Source organism: Pan troglodytes, chromosome 9, assembly GCF_028858775.2.
Source record: "Pan troglodytes isolate AG18354 chromosome 9, NHGRI_mPanTro3-v2.0_pri, whole genome shotgun sequence".
NCBI lineage: Eukaryota > Metazoa > Chordata > Mammalia > Primates > Hominidae > Pan > Pan troglodytes.
In genome coordinates this window covers 7,544,740-7,565,778 of record NC_072407.2, presented here as the reverse complement: position 1 = coordinate 7,565,778, position 21,039 = coordinate 7,544,740, and the positions used below count along the sequence as shown (strand labels likewise).

General features: G+C 44.6%; 1 long non-coding RNA gene and 1 pseudogene across 2 annotated transcripts; both read left to right on the top strand.

Moving 5' to 3' along the window:
* The first annotated feature begins 427 nt into the window (after positions 1 to 427).
* On the top strand, positions 428 to 20,714 carry LOC134807325 (uncharacterized). Of its 2 annotated transcripts, none has more exons than XR_010147454.1 (5): positions 428 to 1,823; positions 6,560 to 6,639; positions 15,581 to 15,712; positions 17,817 to 19,761; positions 20,584 to 20,714. It is a non-coding gene; the product is annotated as an uncharacterized LOC134807325 (long non-coding RNA). The 2 variants fall into 2 exon arrangements; XR_010147455.1 differs by lacking the exon at positions 20,584 to 20,714 and adding an exon at positions 13,221 to 13,355 and having other exon boundaries at positions 435 to 1,823; positions 17,817 to 18,762.
* Positions 7,982 to 8,425, top strand: PANTROV1R-PS248 (vomeronasal 1 receptor panTroV1R-ps248 pseudogene; annotated as a pseudogene).
* Positions 20,715 to 21,039: the final 325 nt, after the last annotated feature.

The window sequence follows — 21,039 nt, the reverse complement described above, 5'->3', positions numbered from 1 at the left end:
TGCCTGAACGGGGGATTATCGCACTTCTCTGACTTGAACTGTGGGACAAAGGACGCGTTCTCCCACCATTCTAGTCTCCGGCCAAGTCTCCCATCTCTACCCCTCCCTTTCTCATTCCACTATGGGAGCCTTCCAATCCCCTCCCTTTCTCATTCCACTATGGGAGACTTCCAATCCCCTCCCTCAAAGACATCCCCGCTTCGGGTGTCTCCTCCATAACCTTAACGCCCTTAGCCTCCATTCCGAAATTCAGCCAAAAAAAACCTCATCTTTTATTGTAACACCGCCTGGCCACAATATAAACTAAACAATGGCTCCCAATGGCCTGAAAACGGCACTTTAAATTTCAACATTCTCAGGTACCTAGACAACTTCTGCCATCGCAATGGAAAGTGGTCAGAGATTCCTTAAGTTCAGGCTTTCGTTTGCCCTCCATAGCCATCCCTCCCTCTGTCAGTCCTGCTCTACTTTCCAAATCCTCGCCTACTCCAAACCTGACCCATCCTCAGACCCCCACCCCCGTCACCGCTCCTCCCAATGATTCTTCCTTCTTTGATCCTGCCAACTTTTCCCCAACAGCACCGTAATCCTCCCCCAAATCATCACAGTCCTCCACCATACAATCCCACTCCTGCCTTCGTTCTCTTCCTCTCTCCAACCACCCAGCTTCTGATTCTGATTCCTCCCCATCTCCACCTCATACCCGCTCTCAGACTCAGCATGCCCAACACTCGGCCCCCTTACTTCCCCTCTGAGAGGTGGCTGGGGCTAAAGGAGTCGTTCGCGTCCACATTCCCTTCTCCCTCTCTAACCTTTCCCAAATTAAGAAACGTTTCAGGTCCTTTTCCTCCAATCCTGACACTTATATCAAAAAGCTCAAATACCTCACCCAATCTTACAAACTCACTTGGCATGATCTCTATATTATCCTCTCTTATACTCTCCTCCCAGAAAAAAAAAAGAAGAAAAGAGTGGCTTGCAGCTCAGGCATGCCAATGATCTTCATCCACAGGACCGTACTAAGCCCAGCTGCAGTTCCCTGGGAAAAACCCTCCTGGGAGTACCAACCCACAGACCCCAGCCGGGCATCTCATAACCACATGATCACTTGCCTTATCTCAGGTCTTAATAAAGCTGCCCATAAGGCTGTAACTTTGAAAAACTCAAAAAAATCTCCCAAAGGGCCGACAAAAATCCCACCAAATTTCTTTCCCGCCTTACAGAGGCCCTCCAAAAATACACCCATGTTAACCCCACCTCCCGGGAAGGAACTATTGTCCTTAATACCCATTTCATCTCTCAGTCTGCTTCTGACTTACGGCGCAAGCTCAAAAAGGTAGAAGACAGCCCTCAAACCCCTCAACGAGACCTCCTTAACCTGGCCTTTAAGGTCTTCAGCAACAGAGATGAGCAAAATAAATTAGATAAAGCCCAAGGAGATTGTGCCAAATACCAGCTCCTAGCAGCAGCTATTTGTCAGCCTACTCGGGCTGCCCAGGGGCACAAAAGACCCCATAGCAGTGACCCTCCCGGGCCCTGTTTTAAGTGCTGCAAAGAAGGTCACTGGGCCCGAGCATGCCCTAACCCATGATTGCCAAAAACTCCTTGCCCAGCCTGCCAAGAAACTGGTCACTGGAAGTCTCGTCCTCTTAACAAGCAGACTAACAGGCCGGTTCCTCAAGGCCCTGGCAAAATGAAGAGTGAAGAGTCACTCCCACTCCCACAGCTCCTTGTCTTGGCCACTGAAGATTGACAGAGCCCAGGGCCCCCGGCCCCATCTGCCATCACTGCATCGGAACCCAGGGTAACTCTGCTAATGGCAGGTAAGCCAGTCTCTTTCTTAATTGATAATAGGGCCACCTACTTGGTGTTACCTGAATTCCTAGGACCCACTTGCCCTTCCCAGGTCTCTGTTGTAGGGGTTGCTGGACTGGTCTTGTGTCCACGTGCTACTGAATTATTTATTTGTTCCCTGTTTAATACTGTTTTTTCACACTCCTTCCTTATCATGCCTCATTGCCCCACCCTAATCCTAGGCCAAGACATTTTAACCAAATTCAAAGCTTCTATCATGTTTTCCTGTCCCCCTCAACCAGAGTCCCTCCTGCTCCTCTCTGCTAGTCTGGCCCCTGAACCCCACTCCCCAGCACCCGCTACCCGCCTCCCTCATTAACCCAGTAGTGTGGGACACCATCACCCCTTCCATAGCTGCTCACCAGGACCTCATCAAAATCCAGTTAAAAGACCCCTCTAAATTTCCCACCATTCCCCAATAGCCCACTTCCCTAACACACCAAAGGACTTACAACCCATCATAAGCTCTGCTCACACAGTCTTCTTAGACCAACACACTCTCCACATAACAACCCCATCCTCCCTATTAAAAAATCTGACAGCTCATACCAACTCGTTCAGGACCTCCGAGTTATCAATCAGGCTGTCCTCCCTATTCATCCTGTAGTCCCTAACCCCATACACTTCTCCCTCTCATCCCCTCCAACACCACCCACTACACCACAATTGACCTGAAAGATGCCTTCTTCACCATTCCCCTACACCCTGATTCCCAAAACCTCTTTGCTTTCACCCAGACTGACCCCAACACCCTCCAGTCACAACAACTCACGTGGACTGTCCTCCCTCAGGGCTTCCGGGATAGGCTTCTTTTCTTCGGGCAAGCCCTAGCCCAAGACCTTGCCTCCTTGGATCTTTCCCCCAGCTGCCTTCTTCAATATCTAGGTGACCTCCTTCTCTGTAGCCCCTCCCTAAAAAACTCCCAAACTCACACTGCCACCCTTCTGAATTTCCTTACTAATAAAGGCTATAGGGTCTCCCCCTCTAAAGAACAGCTTTCCACCCCTACCGGGACCTACTTAGGAGTTCAACCTTCCCCCGGGTCTCGAGCCATGACCCCGTCATGGGCAGCCTTAATAGACAGTCTATCTCCACCTTCCTCAAAAAACTAAATCCTTTCCTTCCTAGGGCTAACAGGCTTTTTAAAAATATGGATTCCCAACTTTGCCCTCCTAGCTCACCCCCTTTATAAAGCAGCCAAAGACCCCCTCAATAAACTCCTAAACTCCTCACAACATACTCCCCAACTTCCGCAAACTCCAAACCACTCTTATCACTGCACCGGCTCTGTCCTTACCTAACATCTCCCAACCTTTCACTCTCTATACTGCCAAAAAACCAAGGAATAGCCCTTGGTGTCTTAAGACAACAAAAATAAAATCCTCCTTCCTTTTCTCCTGTAGCCTGCCTCTCTGAACAACTCAACAACACAGTCAAAGGGTGGCCAACCTGTCTTACAGTACAGCAGCAGCAGCAGTTTTAGCTCTAGAAAGCAAGACGCTAACATTCAGCCCAAATACCACCATCTACAGTCCTCATAATCTACATCTCCTCTCCTCCCAAGCATTAAGCTCTCCTCCTCCTTCCCAGATTCAATGACTCCATGCCCTCTTTATCAAAAATCCCAAATTCTGCCTTGCCAAAAGTGCTCCCCTCAACCCAGCATCCTTACTCCCTGTATCCTCTTCCCTTCCTACTCATTCTTGCACTGACATCCTGGACCACCAGCAGCCACACTTCCCAAACATTTCCTCCAAGCCTCTCACCAACCCCAGTGACCAGCTATTCATAGATGGCTCCTCTTCCAGGCCCGCTGGCTCCTCCAGAATTGCTGGATATGCAGTCGTTTCTCTTGACCAAGTAATTAAAGCCAGGCCCCTACCTTCAGGAACCTCCCCCAAAAAAGCAGAACTTACAGCTCTCACCAGAGCCCTAACCCTTTCCAAAGGCAAACAAGTCAACATTTATACAAACTCCAAATATGCCTATCACATCCTTCTTTCCCACGCTGCCATCTGGCAAAAGAGGATTCCTTACTGCCAAAGGAACCCTCATCACTAACAGCTCCCCTTATTTACCAGCTACTTCAGGCTGCTCACCTTCCAACCAAAGCAGGACATCAAACAGGTTCAAATAAAATCTCAAAAAGAAACACGAAAGCTGATAAGGCAGCAAAGAAGGTCTCCCTTTCTTCTACCCCTGGCTCTCTCCTCCTCATTACCCCTACAATCCAACCCCAGAATTCCCCCACTAAAAAAAGGGCCCACTACTACAACAAGGAACCTCCTTCCAAAGGAACTAGATAATCAAAAAACTCATCCTCCACCAAAAACAAACCAAAAAAAAAAAAAAAAAAATTCAAACATCCCTTCACCAATCTTTCCATGTTGGTGTGCACCCCCGTACCTTCTCCTTTGCCTGTATTTCTCTTCCCCCGACCTATTTACCTTATTAAAAAACATAACCTCAAACTGTCGTATATGCTCTGTCACTTCCTCCCAAGGGACCCTCCGCTCTCCATCTATTCCTACACACCAGTTAAGAGGAACCTCATTATTGTATTTCCAGGCACTCTCTACAGACTTATAGGCTTTCCTGAAAAAAAAAAAAAAAAAAAATTGTGGAGTATTACCCACCTCCAAAACCAACTAGGCTCCCTAGCAGCAGTTACCCTACAAAACCGCAAAGGCCTTGATTTACTTACTGCAGAAAAAGGAAGTCTCTGGATCTTCCTAGATGAGGAATGCTGCTTCTATTTCAATCAGTCAGGCCTGGTTCAGGGTGCAGTCAAACAATTAAAAGACCAAGCCCTCCCCTCCACTCACAGAAAAAAGAAAAATCACCTCCTCTACCTGGCCCTCTTGGCCCCCTTGGTCTCTCAGCTCTTAGGCCTCCTGGTTACTCCCACTCCTAGGACCCGTCCTAACCATTCTCCTTCCGGTCTTTGGGCCCTGCCTCTTACGTCTCTGTACCCAGTTTTTACGGAACCGCGTCCGAGCTTTCACCCATGAGAGACATGACGCTGCTACAAGAATCCCGGCAATTTCAAAACCAGTACCAGGACCAAGCCCTACCTTCCAGCCTTTCCCCTAAACACTGCCCCCTCTCAGCTTGAAGTAGCCAGGCGAAAAATGGCGTCCCCTTTCCTATCATCGATTAAAAGGCTAAAATGTTAGGGTCGCCCCGACCAGACCATTCCCTTCCCCTCCCACAGGCCTTACAATACAGTCCTTTGCGCTCTCCGCACAGCTACCCCAGGGCAAAAGACAAAGCCCCCATCACTGACCCCTCCAGTAACTGTTCGTCCAGACAGTTACAGGATGCGGTTAACATATCTGTTCACCTCGCATAACAAAGCTGGCAAAAAACATCTCCAGGATGCGGACAAGTCACCTGCACCCCTGACTCAGCTCCGCCACCCTGACCTGGTTCTGGCCCTATAAAAGCCTGCTATTGTCTGTAAGCGGGTCTGCCTCCTTCAACTGTGGTGGAGCAGCCAAGCAGCTCAGTAAAGCTTGCTTGCCTGACTTTGGGCCTCCTCATCCTTTCTCTCGGCTGACCTTACACCTGCGTTATAGGAAGAGGGAAACATTTTGAATTTTATAAATTAATAGTTTTACCAGTATTTTGTTAAGGTAATATACCATAAATTTTGAAATGCTTTTTAAGATTCTGTGTGAACTTAATTTGTTTTTAATTAAACACAACTGTGTTAAATGTGTTAAGCCTGCGGTTCGTAGAATAAAGCGTTATCCTACCAAAAACCAATTCCATGTTAGTGGAAGATGTCGATAACAGATGGTGACAAGGTGCTACTGGGTGGCATAGTGGGATAGCATCTCCCAGGGATGTTTTAAAATCCTTTCCCTCTTTTTGTAACTACAGAGTCACTATTATTGCTATAATAAATATTATACAGGTGTATAAATAAAATACGTATATTTCTGAGTATTTTTAAATTTTTTCCTATAGTCTTTGTTGGATGTACAACTTCTCTGCCCTGCAGAACACATAGATTCAGCTTTGATTTACATGGAGTTAAATATACAAATATATTACTGTAAAGATAAACTAGGCTGGACATGGCGGCTCACATCTGTAATCCCAGCACTTTGGGAGGCCAAGATGGGAGGACCACTTGAGCTGAAAAGTTTAGGACCAGCCTGGGCAACATAGTAAGACCTTGTCTCCACTATAGATTTTTTTAAAAATTAGCTGGGAGCGGTGGTGCACACTTTCAGTCCCAGCTACTCAGGAGGCTGAGGTGGAAGGACCATGTGAGCCTGGGAGACCTCAAGGTCGCAGTGAGCTATGATCATGCCGCTGCACTCCAGCCAGGGCAGCAAAGCGTGCCCTTGTCTCAAAACAAAACAAAACAAAACAAAACAAAAACAAAGCAAACACAATAAAGATGGAGCAAGTAATTGTGTGAGTGTGGGTGTGCATGTCTACCTATTTTGAAGGTACGCACAACAAAAAAATAAGATTGGATTGAAACAATTTTAATAGTCTTGATAATTTACTAGAAAGCTGTAAACCTCAAAGATTTAGAAAGAAACCTCTATTCTCTCCTTTGTATTGAATTCATTTCTGTAAAATATTCTGGCTCCTTGTTCAGAATCTCCCATGCAAACCCTCTGTTTTTACTTGCCTGTTATTCATGCTGGACCTCACATCGAATGTTCCTATCCCATTGTTCATGCAGCATTATTTCCATGACCTGCCCAGGGATGAGAAGAAGAATTTCCGTAAAACTTAGTGATGCTCCCCAAATCATTTCCAGATGTGAGTAACTTCACAATGAGTATATTAATTTATATTTTTATTTAATTAGTACTTTTTTCTTTCAGTTAGAGAACCCAGTTTAAGCCGATTTTTCTTTGGTGATTCTTTTGACTTTTATAATGGACATAGTTGAGTTTATGTACTTTATTGGGCCCACTTGTTCAGGTAAACACTGGGGATGCTTCATAAGTTGTTGGGCTTTGATGTATAAATGAAGTAAACAAATATAATGCTAGGTGAATAACATACTTCATAATTAGAAGTAAATAATTCTGTTGAAGTGAGTTTGTGTCTTCAAGTTAGAGACTGAAAACATCCATGGTGAAGAAATGGTATTAATTTTGCATGTGGAGAGAGGACATCTGTTCCCAGGCTACACAGCTGGCTTTCTCCAAACATATGAAGAGGAATTCCACTTGTTTTATTTTCTAATAATCTTCAGCTTTCTGCTGTCTCTTTTCATCCCTAACTGTGCATTGATCACAGCCCTTCTTTGCCTGTCTTACGGCTACAACTTTCTCACTGTTTTCCCCACCCCACATCACTCCAGCACTTTGCAGGTTCTGATGAGAGGTTTGGAATTTTCTAATGTGGTGAGAAATTGCTTTTCACTGGAGTGTTTGAGGCCATTTATAGCTATGAATACAACACTTGGGTCACTTAATTGGGACAAGAGCCATGCACTGTCTGCAGGCCAGAAAATTCAATCGGTCAGTTAGCATTGTCTGGATTTATTTGTAAAAGGTGGATGTTATTAAGTCCTAACACAGTGTGGTTACTATAACATTAGTTTGTATAGTAAAAGCATTAATACCAGTGGGTTGTATATGGTAAGCACTGTATTAAGAAACTTCAAATTTTGAAATGTCTTAAGAGAAAATATATTTTGAAATAATTTTTAGGAGAGTTTATGGTAACTAAAAAGTTTTACATTTTCTGTGAAATACTTATAGCACAATGTATGTTGTCATGCAGAATGTATTTTTGAGTGTAAGTGGAGCAACAAGAGAATGACCTCTGTGGACTTAAGATTTTGAATGGGTGGGGCGTGGTGGCTCACGCCTGTAGTCCTAGCACTTTGGGAGGCCGAGGCGGGCAGATCACCTGAGGTCAGGAGTTCGAGACCAGCCTGGCCAACATGGTGAAACCCCATCTTTACTAAAAATACAGAAATTAGTTAGGCATGGTGGGGGTCGCCTGTACTCCCAGCTACTTGGGAGGCTGAGTCATGAGAATTGCTTGAACCTGGGAGGTGGAGGTTGCAGTGAGCTGAGATCACACCACTGCACTCCAGCCTGGGTGACAGAGCAAGACTCTGTCTCAAAAATTAAAAATAAAAAATGAAATTTTGAATGATCTTTCCTTTCCAGATATTGGAATCATGGAGGATTTTTCAGTTTCATGTCATAGTATTTTCCTATATTGTAATCTGTGTAGTTCACAGTTTACAGTCCTCAGTCTTAGCTACCTAGCTGTATCTAACTCATTGGTCATTGTTTCTAGATAAATCTCTGGAGTCCTGGCAGCTTCTGAATTTAAATATTTCTCTGTGAGTTGGAATGTAAACCTGTTTTCTGTGTTCACAGCGTAGCTAGTGGTGGGACTGTTAATGCCACCTGCGTCTTTAGTATTTTCCATTCCATCAACATGAGTACCAGAAACTCTAGGAGTCCTTGGGTTAAAGGCGCCTGCCCTTTCCTGTGCTCTGTGCTGGGTCCTGCAAGTGCTGTAAAAATATAGAGTTCCTATGCTTATGGCTGACAAAGGGTAGAACAAACACTTCACAAGGCCGGGCGCGGTGGCTCATGCCTGTAATCTCAGCACTTTGGGAGGCCGAGGAGGGTGGATCATTTGAGACTGGGAGTTTGAGACCAGCCTGGCCAACGTGGCAAAACCCCCATCTCTACTAAAAATACAAATATTAGCCAGGTGTGGTGGTGCGTGCTTATACGCCCAGTTACTCAGGAGGCTGAGCCACGAGAATCACTTGAACCTGGGAGGCAGAGGTTGCAGTGAGATGAGATTGTGCCACTGCATTCCAGCCTGGGCAACAAAAAACAAAACAAACAAGAGAACAAACCCAAACCTTCACAAAAACTATATATTTTTGATACTGTTTAGCTAAGCTTATGACTAAGAAAGAGATTCATTATTTGGAACATTGCTAGCCTTCTATAATGTTTATTTATTCTTTTAGTTGACGTAAAAGTGTATATATAATGTAAAATATGATGTTTTGAGGTATATACGTGTCAAGTGCTTTATTCTAGCTGATTATCATATGCTTTACCCCATATAATTTTTTATGTGGTAAGAACTAAACATTTGACTGTCTTCTCATTTTTAAAAACACAATACATCCTTGTTAAGTATAGTCAACATGCTGTACAATAAATCTCTCAAATTTAGTCATCCTATCTCACTGTAATCATGTCTTAATTTGACAGTCAACTCCCCAAACCCTCTGCCCTCCTAAAAACCCCTGCCTCTGGTAACCATAATTCTACTCTCTACTTTAACAGGTGAACTTGTTTAGATGTCACACATGAGAACATACGGTATATTTCCTTCTACACCTGGTTTCTGTAAATTAACATAATGTGTTTCAGGTTCATCCGTGTGATTGGAAATGAAGGGATTTGTCACAGGATTCACGATTTCGGTACATTTGGGGTGATTTTTATATCATGGCTATAGTAAATAGTGCTGCAGTAAACATGGGCATGGAAATGTCTCTTCAACACACTGCTGTCCTTAAAAATATATATATAAACAGTAGTGTGATTGCTGTAACAAATGATGGTTCCATTTTTAATTTTTTTGAAATCTTCATTCTGTTTTCCAGAATGGCTGTACCAATATACATTCCCACCAACAATGTGCAAGCCTTCTCTTTCTTCACACCTTTATCAACCCTTGGTTTGTTTTTGTTTTTGTTTTTGTTTTTTTTGTCTTTTTATTAATAGTCATTCTGAAAGGAGTGAGTTGGTGTCTCACAGTGGCTTTGATTTGCTTTTCCTGGATAATTATTTATGTTTAGCATTTTCAAATTTATCTATTTGTTATACATATGTCTTCTGAGAAATGTCTAAGTTTTTTCCTCATTTTTAATACTTACTTGTTTTCATTGTATAGCTGAGTCTCTTAAATATTTTGGATATTAACCCCTTGTCAGATTTATAATTTAAAAATATTTTTCCATTCCTAGGTTATCATTCCATTGATTGTATGTGGTGCTGTGCAGAAGCTTTTTAGTTTGAAGTAATCTCATGTGTCTACATTTACTTCTATTTCCTGGCATTTTGAGGTTAAATTCAAAAAATAATTGCCCAAACCAATATCGTATTTTCTTTTCCCTTATGTTGTCTTGTAGTAGTTTCAGACTTTCAGATATTACATTCAAGTCTTTATTTCAAGTTGCTTTTTATATGTGGTGTGAGATGTGGGTCTCATTTGTATGTGGATGTCCATTTTTTTCCCCAACACCATGTATTGAAGAGTTTGTCCTTTAACCATTGTATGTTTTTGTCACCTCAGTTAGCTGTAAATGCATGGATTTATTTCTGGGATCTCTATTCTGCTCTATTGGCCTATGTGTCTTTTTATGCCAGTACCATACAGTTTTGCTTATTGTGGCTTTGTAGTATATTTCAAAGGCAGATTCTGTGATGCCTTCAGCTTTGCCCTTTTTTTTATACTCAATTATTTTGACTATTGATGGTTTTCTTTTGTGGGACAAGATGAATTGGGGTATTCCTTTTGTATGTGGAGAATGTCACTGGTAGTTTGATAGGGATTACATTATACCTGCAGATCATTTTATGTAAGATAGACATTTTCACAATATTAATTCTACCAATTTGTGAATAAAGAATATCTTTCTTTTTATTTGTGTTTTACTTAATTTAATTTATTTCAAGCAGAGTCTTCCTTTGTGAGGCAGACATAATCCTCCCACCTCAGCCTTCTGAGTAGCTGGGACCAGAGCTGCATGCCACCATGCGTGGCTAACTTTTAAAATTTTGTAGAGATGAGGTCTCTATTTTGCCCAGCCCAGGTCGGGGAGGGATGTTGGAAGAAAACGGGCACCTCCTGGAATGTGCACTGTGAGGCACCACCCACCGGGGCCGGGGATTGGTGGAGAGGGAGGATAAAGCCCCAGGGTTGCTGACGCAGCTCCCAGACAGGAGCTGGTTTAGTGGAAACCAGAGCCCTGGTCCCCCTCCAACTGCTCCGGAGCCTCCCACTACTCTACCCCATGCGTCCTGCTGCTCTGCTGATCCACTTTCCCACTGACCTGTAGCTGAACCTCCCACCAGGGCTTGAGGACTTAGTTTGAACTGGTTCCTTTCCCAGACCCCTTTCTCCTCCTCCTCCTCCTCCAGGTGCCCAACAGCCCCCCTTCAGTCCCCTCCCCTCCTCTCCTCTCCCTTCCCTTCCCCAACTGTGATCCCATCCCCATCCCTATCCCCTTCCCTCCCCCAGCCCTAAGCCACCCCCACCTGTGCCCTGGCCACCTCAGGGCGCCCTGTAAGGACCAGGACATGTGGCTGCGGTGGCTGCTCTTTTGGCTCCTCGTGCTGGGGTTTCCCAGCCATCAGTCCAGCCACATGAGTACACTATGGACCCGCGGGGTTCCTTCCTTTTCGTTGGGCTGTCACGGGGCGTGAAATGACACAGCTCACGCCTGTAATCCCAGCACTTTCGGGGCCCAAGGTGGGCAGATCGCTTGAGTCCAGGAATCTGAGACCAGCCTGGGCATCATAGCAAAACCCCATCTCTACAAAAAATTCAAACAATTAGACCTGGCAGCGAGCGCCTGTAGTCCCAGCTACTTGAGATGCTGAGGTGGGACGATCGCTTGGCCCCAGGAGGTGAGGGTTGCAGTGAGCCAGGATCGCCCCACTGCACTACAGCCTCGTCGACAGAGTGAGAACTTGTCTCATACAAAACGAAGTGAAATGTCATTTGAGTTCTGTGTCATCTGGTTTGATGACTTTCTAGGAACTTCTGAGTCATCTGTGTCTTCTGCTCTTGGGAGCTTCCTCCAGGGAGTCCGTGTCCAATCAGTGATGGGAGCCCCAGAAGCCCATCGGATGGGAGAGAAAAGAACTGCACCCTGCTGGGATGTTTGCAATGCGGAGTCACCAGGAGTGACATGACCAGGACGTGAGTGAGGACTCTATTGTCCTTCGTTCTGTAAAACGTGTCTTGCGCAGATCGTTGATTTACCCAAAGCAGAAAGGGTCTTAAAGTCCTTATAATTGTCCAAATAGAAAGAAATCACAGGTTTCTACTTTGAAAGGTTTCACCCTCACATTATAAAACCTCTCCACTATGCTCAGGAGAGGGCATCTTATAGAGATGAGGGTATTTGTTCTGAGTGGCATGCACCAGATTCTCAGAGAGGGAGCTGGAGAAGTCCAGTGATGGGGAGCAACCACTGCATCAAGGCAGACTCACCCCACGAGTGCCCCCAACTCCAATCAAAGAAGAGTCTCTTGATTCTTTTGAGTCTATGAAGGAGGAAGTGTCTTGATGATCTTGGTTGGAATGTTCTTGCCTTTATCTGGCTGGCTTTTCATAGATCAGTTACACTCTCTTTCCCTACCTCACCTTTGAAGACTTGGATACATTTTCCTCATTGCATTTTCCACGTCCACCCTTGCTCATGGCCGTCGACTGTCAGAACCTAAGCTTTTCCTGGCCCCATTGGACCTAATCTGGGTAGGAGCCTGCTACTGATAACCTGCATCCAGGTAATTGTCAGATGTGACAAGAGTGCCCAAGACAGAGGATGTTTTCCTGGTCAGTGACAAGATGACCTTTGTCCTTCTTGTGCATTTGATCCACATCTTTAATTAACCATTGTGCCCAGAGCTCCTGCTTCCTTTCAGATGGAGGCTACTCAGCGACAGTGCATCTCTCCCAGGAGCCCAGGCTGCACTCACCTCTGCTGTGAGGCTGAAGACAAAAGTGCCACAGAGCTCAGAGGCTGCTTTCTAGAGAGGTTTGATTTGCACAAAACTGAGTCTTGGTATGTGGATTGGTCTTAGTTGCAGTTTGAATTTATTTTCTCCCCCAATACTTGTAAATCCAGTGTTTGTAAAATAATATGTGTACCTTGTGTGGTGGTGGCCATACATTCCAGGAAGTTTGTATTGCCTTCCATGTGGATTTCCAAGGGTGCTCCTGAGTGCTTCAGGTGCAATGCTCTAAAATATGAAGGTGAACTCTTGTTAGTGGTTACTTGGTATCGTGTTTTTAACTGACCTCAATTCTCACAGTTTCAATCATAATTCCAAGGAGACTATGTTATGCAAATCTGTATGGACTTTGAAAATCTGACATGAAGTTCCCCATTTCGGCAGAGGTGAATATTGGTTTTCAAAAGTTAATGTTTATAGAAACTGGCTAAACAACAATCTGTGATTATTTTTCTTGGAATGTAACCTAGGTATTCTTATTATAACAGCTGTCCACTCTCAGTTTTATGTATATGTAAGTGTATCTTTGTGTAATATTTTGATCTGTAACTTTTAAGACTTTTTTCTTATATTTTTTCTCATTTTTCCATACAGTGTGGACATATTTTTGGATATATTTCAAAGAATATAATACAAATTTTTAAATATATAAAAGAAGACCTTGGCTTCCTGACCATTGTGAATTTGTATTTTCTTATCTCCATTTTAAATTGAATTATAAATTTCTAGGTAAAGTTCTATAATTTTTTTAAATATTTGCAATGTTTGTCAGATCAATAAAAACTAATCGTTTGTGTCTCAGATTTCCTTCCTACTCTTTAAGTGATGTAAACTTCTGTATATTAATAGCCTCTTTGTAAAGAATACAATTTGCTGACTTTTATATATGGATACAGCAATGAAAGCATCACCACATTCCAGATTCAAGATAATAAACACATTCCTCCCTCTTCAAAGTTTTCTCCTCCTCCTCTCGAATCCATCTGTCCTTCTCCCTCCATCCTACTATCTTCCCCCTGTACTGCTATTTCATGTAATGGAGTCAGATAGGAGATGTATTCTTGTTGTTCTGAATTCTGTAAAGTCAGGAGAATCGTGTTCACATTGATTCATATTGTTTTAAATATTAATAGTTTGTCTTCGTTTTATTGCTGAGAAAAATTCGTTTGTATGGACATATGACAGGTGTCTATCCTCTCCCTTGGAAAGAGATAGAAGGCTTGTTTTTCCCATTTGGTTTTTGTCCTGAAAACAAAAACCAAGAAAGCAGCACCTCTGCAAGCTTTCCCTGTGTATCCTTGCATTTTACAATGCCGAGATCAATTGACATAAAAAAGTCCAATTGATATTGTGTGTAAAATTGTTCAAACATATAGAACATAAATAATAATTATTTTGGAACTCTTGTTTAAAGGGAAAAAAATCACTGACATGACACAAGTGGTTTTGGCCATTACCATCAACATTTATTATAAAAATGTTTATAAATACAGCATTGATATGTTAACATTTTAATGAACATGACTTAACACGTATCTATCCATCTTTGCATCCCTCTATCCATCCATCAGCCCATCTTATTTTAGATGTGTTTCCAACTGAATTGGAGACATCAACATACTTCCGATGAATAGTTTAGCAAAACTAACATTAACTAGAATTCAATATTTCTTTATAAAATTTTCTTCTAAACAAGAATTACACAGAACAACCTATACAAATCTTAAGTATAACATTGCTAACTTTGGAAAGTACCCACACCGCATATCCAAAGCCCCTTTCAAGATCTACAATATTACATCACCCCAGAAAGTGAACTCTCCCTCTTCCCAGCCAATCCCTTTCTCATCATAGGTTGATTTTGCTTCTTCTGGAATTTCACGTATATAGATGCATGCCATGCCATAGATACTCCTTTGTGTCTGCCTGATTCTGCTCAGCACGATGTTTTTTGAAATCATTCCCATTGTTGCACAGATCTCTAACTCAGTCCTTTCCATTTTGGACTCAACATATGCTGAGTCCAACCTGTTGAATGCCTATCTCTATTTAATTCACCATCTTGAAAGAAGCACTTAAAATTAAGATGTTTTCAAGAACATACAGTTAAATCCTGAGGAATCTATGTAGGAATGTTATCAGAAGCCATCTGAACTTACTCAAGGGAAGTCTTTATCTTCATTCACTTAAGAATCTAATAGAATTAATATCAAGAATCTTAGAGAATTCCCACACTATTCATGCCATATTCATGATCTCCACTTTGGTTATTATTAAGCACTAAAATTTGATAACTTATTTCTGAATGAAGTCATCTCTTTATTTCAGTTTTTTGACTTATGGTGATCTTTAAATGGCAGAGATTCATTCATTCATAATCCAAGAGAGAAATGTGATTCACAGGGATTCTTTTATCATGTGATACATGATAAATACATCCAATGTTATATGTCAATTTAAAAAGTAACTTACAAAATGATAATTACTTTATACCTAGCTTGTCCAACCCACAGGTGACAGGCCGCATGCAGCCCAGAACAGCTTTGAATGTGGCCCAACACAAATTTGTAAACTTTCTCCAAACATTATGAGAGTTTTTTGTAATTTTTTTTAGCCCATCAGCTAGTTCTAGTGTTAGTGTATTTTATGTGCGGCTCAAGACAACTCTCCTCCTTTTAATATAGCCCAGTGAAGCCAAAAGATTGGACCTCTCTGCTTTAGACCAAGAAAAAAGACACCCCACATTTGCAATGCTTAAAAACACTACCAGCCACGCAAGAAACATAAGACTGTCAACTTCCAATCCTTCTTGAAGCAGTGGAATTCGCTGGTGATATCTGACGGGTGTGGTTACTTCTTGGAGGAGGTTGAGGGTTTCTAAGGATGAGTCTTTGTGACTGAAATATTGTCAATGTCATTGAGCCTTCTCATTATTTCAACTATTATTATTCCAGGTCATCGATGTTCTGCCTGACCATTTTCATCCTGGGCCTGACTTTCCTGGAATTCCCTGGATGCTTGCTATTATTGTTGTTTCCCTGGGAATTTGTTCACTTGGCATTTTCTTCTGGAAAACTAGCCTTGGTGTGAGTATACTAACTTCCTGTAGAGGTATACTTGTAATCATAAATAAGAAGAAATTATTTAGAACAATTTATGGTTCTGGACTTCATTAGAAATATTGGGTTTTCCAAAAAATTCAGGGAAATGATTTATTAGCATAAGAATTATGAAGATATCTACCATTTACATTATGAAAATTAGATAGATTGGTGTTTGTTTAACAGGATGTCAACAGAGCTTTTGGTCAAAAATCTTTTTTACCTTTGTGCCCTTTATCAGAAATGGATAAAAGATAAATGCTGGAGTCATTTTCACTCTGCCTATTTCAGGACACTTTTGTCTTTTCCGACAGCGCCCTCTCCTGGCCTGGCCTCTGCTCTGTGGGTTCTCTGCTCTGTGGGTTCTGGGGTGCCTTTTCTGTTTTTCAAAAGCAAAATCGTCCTTATGAGCTTCCAGGCTTCTCCATTCCCAGCTAGTCATCTTTGGTGGCACCTGCAGAAGCCATGAATGCTCAGGGCCCGAGGGCTGAAGGGCTTTCACTGTTCTGTTTGCAGAAATAACACGAGAAGATGCCACTGACCTCCACTGCTGTAGGTCTCATGACCCAGGGGACCCTGACTGACCCATTTTACTCCAATATGCTGGGGTCCGCTTTCCAAAATATGTAGGGTGTTCTTTTTTGCATGATTTTATTTCTCTTCTGCCATAAGGTAGGTGATTAACCTTTAGAATATCTGCTGTAATCCCAGAAGTAAAAAAACGGAAAACTCATTAATCCAACATTAGTATGTGCAATTTTGAATACTCTTCGAAAAAGCCAATTCCATAATTCATCGTAGTCCCAGCTCTGTTGGTAGCTGCGTTGTGCAAAATCGCCCCCACCCCCACCCAGTGGTGCCCTTGATCTCATATTCTAGGTGTCAGAGGTTCTACATTTGCAATAGAAAATGTGCCCTGGCTGTGAGGTAGTGAAGAGCGAACGTCACTCATTGCCTACAAGGACAGTTCCCAAGGAAGACCTTCAGTGATGCTCGGTGAAGCTGATTCTCATGTGGCCTCTGTAGTTTCGACAGCTGCTGCGTCCTCTGACCACACATGATGGGACTTGTACACTTGAAATCAAACACATTTTTAAAACTTCTGTTGTTTAGAAATCCCCCCTCATTTTTCCATGGACAAACTTATTTTTTATGTCATAGTGCACTTACAATTTGGTATTGCCTGAGAGTTAAAAGCAATATGACAGCTGCGCCAAACTCACCTCTCTACATAGGATCGTCCTGTGAGAAAACCCTCTCCCAATTCCCCTGCAGGTCTTCAGGAATCCACATCTCCCCAGAGACCTTTGTGCCCACAGGTGGCGCCTCCAGAGTGGAGAAGACCCTTTGTCAAGAAGGGAAGCAGAGGGGGGATGAGAGGGTCCTGCAGGCAGAGCTGGAATCGGGTTCCTCTCTGCCTCTTGCAAGCTGTGTGACGCTGGGTGAATTTTCTCCTTCCTTTGGGAGCCTCCATTTTCTTAGATTTGGAGCAGGGTGGTCACACTGACCTTGCAGAGTTCTGAGAATCAGTGATAGGACATGAAAGGCCTGGAGAACATTCTCTTAAGAATAGCTGTGACTCATGTGTGAGCAATGGGCTTTCCATTCCTCTCTTTCTGTTTATCTGATGCAAGGAGCATGCTCTGGTGATGATGGTGAGGGAGGAATGAGGATAGACACAGACACCCCTGCGTCAGAAACATGCTGCTTTATTACTGCGGAATGACTCTGTCTTCCCTGGGACAGGTCCCCAGCCTGCCTACATTTGCAGACAGACACAGTGACGTGTGGGGACAGCAGTTTGTCCCACGTCTTCCCTGGGACAGGTCCCCAGCCTGCCTACATTTGCAGACAGACACAGTGACGTGTGGGGACAGCAGTTTGTCCCATGAGTTTTTTTCACTCCTCTGCTGTTAGCAGGACTCAGTGGAAGGGAGACTTTATGGCACTGATGCTGCTGTTGAGGAACCTGAAGAAGGGGAAGGTGCAAGGGACCATCACCCGCAGCATGAGGTGCAGCTTGTGTTGGTCTTGGTGTTTTGTCCCTCATATTAATATGTTTCAAAACATTTCTTCCTCTGCCTTGCAGGTCAACATGGCTGAACAGGAGCCTCGTTCTCTGTCAGAATCGCCCTACTTGCCCTACCTCATGGCTGGCCCTTCCGGACCATTGATGGGCTGCCAGCCACCTCCCCCACCTCCGTGTCCTCTGGGGCGTCAACCACTCTCTGCAACTGAAGGTTTTCTGGGACCTCTGATACGTCCTCCACTCGAACACCCTCTGGGACCTGAAACACCTTCTCCAGCTGAAGGTTTACTGAGAACTCAGACACCTCCTCCACCCAAGTTTCCTAATGGACCTCAGCAGTGTCCTCCACTCGAGTGTCCCCTGGAACTTCAATCATCTCCTCCACTCGAGTGTCCTCTGGGACTTCAACTACCTACTGCACTTGAGTGTCCACTGGGACCTCAACCACCTCCTGCACTCGAGTGCCCTCTGGGATCTCATCAACCTCCTCCACTGGAGTGTCCTCTGGGACCTCAACTATCTCTTACAACTCTCTGTCCTCTGGGACCTCGACCACTTCCCGAAGCTCTTTGTCCTCTGGGACCTCATCCACCTCCTGCAGCTGCCTGTCCTCTGGGACCTCATCAACCTTCTTCTGCTGTGTGGCCTGTGGGACCTCAGCCTACTCCTCCACTTAGTAGCCTGGGGAGCCTCAGCCACCTCCCCTGCCTGGGTGGCCTCTGGCCCCTCCCCTACCACTTTCACATGAGTCTCCTCTGGTACTTCAATAGTCTCCACTCGTGGCCTTGGGACTTCAGCCACCTTCTCCACCCAGGTCTCCTCTAGTACGTCAGCGACCTCCTCCACTTGGGTGGCCTCTGCTATCTCAACCGAGTCCTTCACCTGAGTGTCCTCTGGGACCTCAGCCACTTCCTATACCCATGTGGCCACTGCGACCTTGACCACCACCTCCACCTGCACCATTTGGTTTGTTTTTCTGAACAGTAGAAACTGACTTGTGAAATGGATTCCTGTTTCCTTTGTTTAGGTGAATGGGAATGTCACAGATGGTACTGCAGGGCTCTGTAGCGCCATGGTAACACTGGCTGAAGATGCGGTCACTTTTCTCAAGTTTCTGAGAGTACACTCTCGGTTGCATTATTTCCTCATCATGACCTTGGCAGCAGGGTTCTCTTGTAGACGAGGAAATAGTATTTTTTATTTTAGGGGGACAAAGTCTCGCTCTATCACCCAGGCTGGAGTCCAGTGGCGCAATCCTGATTCACTGCAACCTCCGCCTCCAGTGCTCTGGTGATCCTCCCATCTAAGCTTCTGGAGTAGCTGGTACTACAGGCCTGCGCCACCACGACTGGCTAATTTTTTTCTTTTTACTTTTTGTGGAGACCATGCTTCACCATGTTGCTCAGGCTGGTCTCGAACTCCTAGACTCATGCCATCTGCCCACTTTGGCCTCTCAAAGTGCTGAGATTACAGGCATGAGCCACTGTGCCCAGCCAGAGATTGCTTATAGAATCCAGAAATACCAGTTCTGCAGGCGTGTATGGAACCTGGGCCATAGGACCAGCTCTGTGAGGGATGAGACCCATCCCTGACTTGCAGGGTATCCTGTGTCCTGCAGCAGAGAGACCCACACAGAAGGGCACAGAGCCTCTGACCACTCCTAATGGAAGCACAGGTGAAGGGACCCAGGGTGCAGAAGGCAGAGACAGAATCTCCTGGGAATAAACAGGAAGCTGTGGAAGAGAAGGATGAAGCAGGGAGGTGTCACATGGGGCTTTGTTGCACTCAGGTGGAGCTGGAAGGCTGCTCCTGGCCGAGCAAGCACTGTGAGCAGGGGTGTGGAGGCTGCATGACTGCCACACAGAGCCCCCGTGGGAGAGCTCAGATGCACAGTGCGCACAGGGAATTACCGCCCCCTGCACTTCCTTGTTGCCCTACAGCCTTTAGTCCATTACCTGTAGGAAAGATGAATCTTTCCCCGGATGTGTGAAGGCTTTGAATCAGGGTGAGTAAATGCCTCGAGGTCTGGGAAATTTCACTTGGTTGTCAGGGGGCCCTGTCTCCCTGAGTTTTTAGGCCCAAGGAGACTAACAGTGAGGATGGGCCAGGTGCAGTGGAGCTGTGGCCTTGGCCTTCAGAATGAGGCCACCTCTGGTGGGGAAATCAAGGCCCATGCTGAGCTGCTCTGGCATCGTCTCATCCCCAGCACCCTCTTCTTCCGCGATGCCCAGCTTTGCATCTCCCACGCTTGGCGTGCAAACTCCTCACCCTTCCCTGTGTCCCTGCTGCCTGAGCCCAGACACCAACTCTCAGTGGGACTCAGAGCCCCAGCTTCCTTATAAATGAGCCAGGAATGATGTGGTTATGAGGTCACTGTGAGGACTAAGAGACCAAGCCTATAAAGAAAGCATCTTGCAAAATAGCTGGTAGGTGTTAGACCCTCACCCCTCTTGCTGGTTAAATGAAAATATTCCCACTCAGAAGATCAGCAAAAGATATTCACCGAAGTTCATTAAATAAACCTTAGGGTGTAACAGCTCAGGCCCAGGATTTCCAACCTCTGTTATAAAAGATAAGGGAAAGCGCCTATATCCAAGACTGAAATTCAGATCCTTACGAGATGAGGAAATTATGGGAATGCATACACAGTTCACCTCTGAGATCTGTATCTGTGATCTGTAGATAATTATTCTCCATGATGTACAGACACAGATGCAGCCACCCACAGATGTATTCAGCAGAGGCACAGATATTTTATAGAAGACAAAATGTATGTTGGGCAAAAGAAGATCACATGGAAATAAACCAGAATCCTGTTACCTTACAGGACCGTTGGAAGACTCTCCTGAGCCGTGATATCTTGGAAGAGTATCCAACGTGTTTTATGCTCCGTGCCCGGTGCTGCCTCCTCTCCCTCTCATTTCCATAGTGTTTCCCTTAATAAACATTCGCAGTCCTATCTGTCTGGGCATCTGCTTCCTGGAGGACCAGCCCACACCCCAGGGTGTACCGGGTGTGACTCCTCATACACTGTTCAAACCCAGGCAGATACTGCCTTGCTGGCCACAGAAGCAGGGTTAGCCATTGGGTAGTGTTGACTGGGAGGGGCCCGAGGGGGCCTTCTGGGGTGGGGGAACATCCTGCATCAAGCCATGGGTGGAGGTTGTGCTCATTCATTCTAGATATAGTCACTGTGTGCCCAGTGGCTGCCAGTGGTGCCTTGTGAGCAGATAGACAGGAAGATATCCCCATGAGGTGGCCAATGTCTCATGATAGGGAAGAG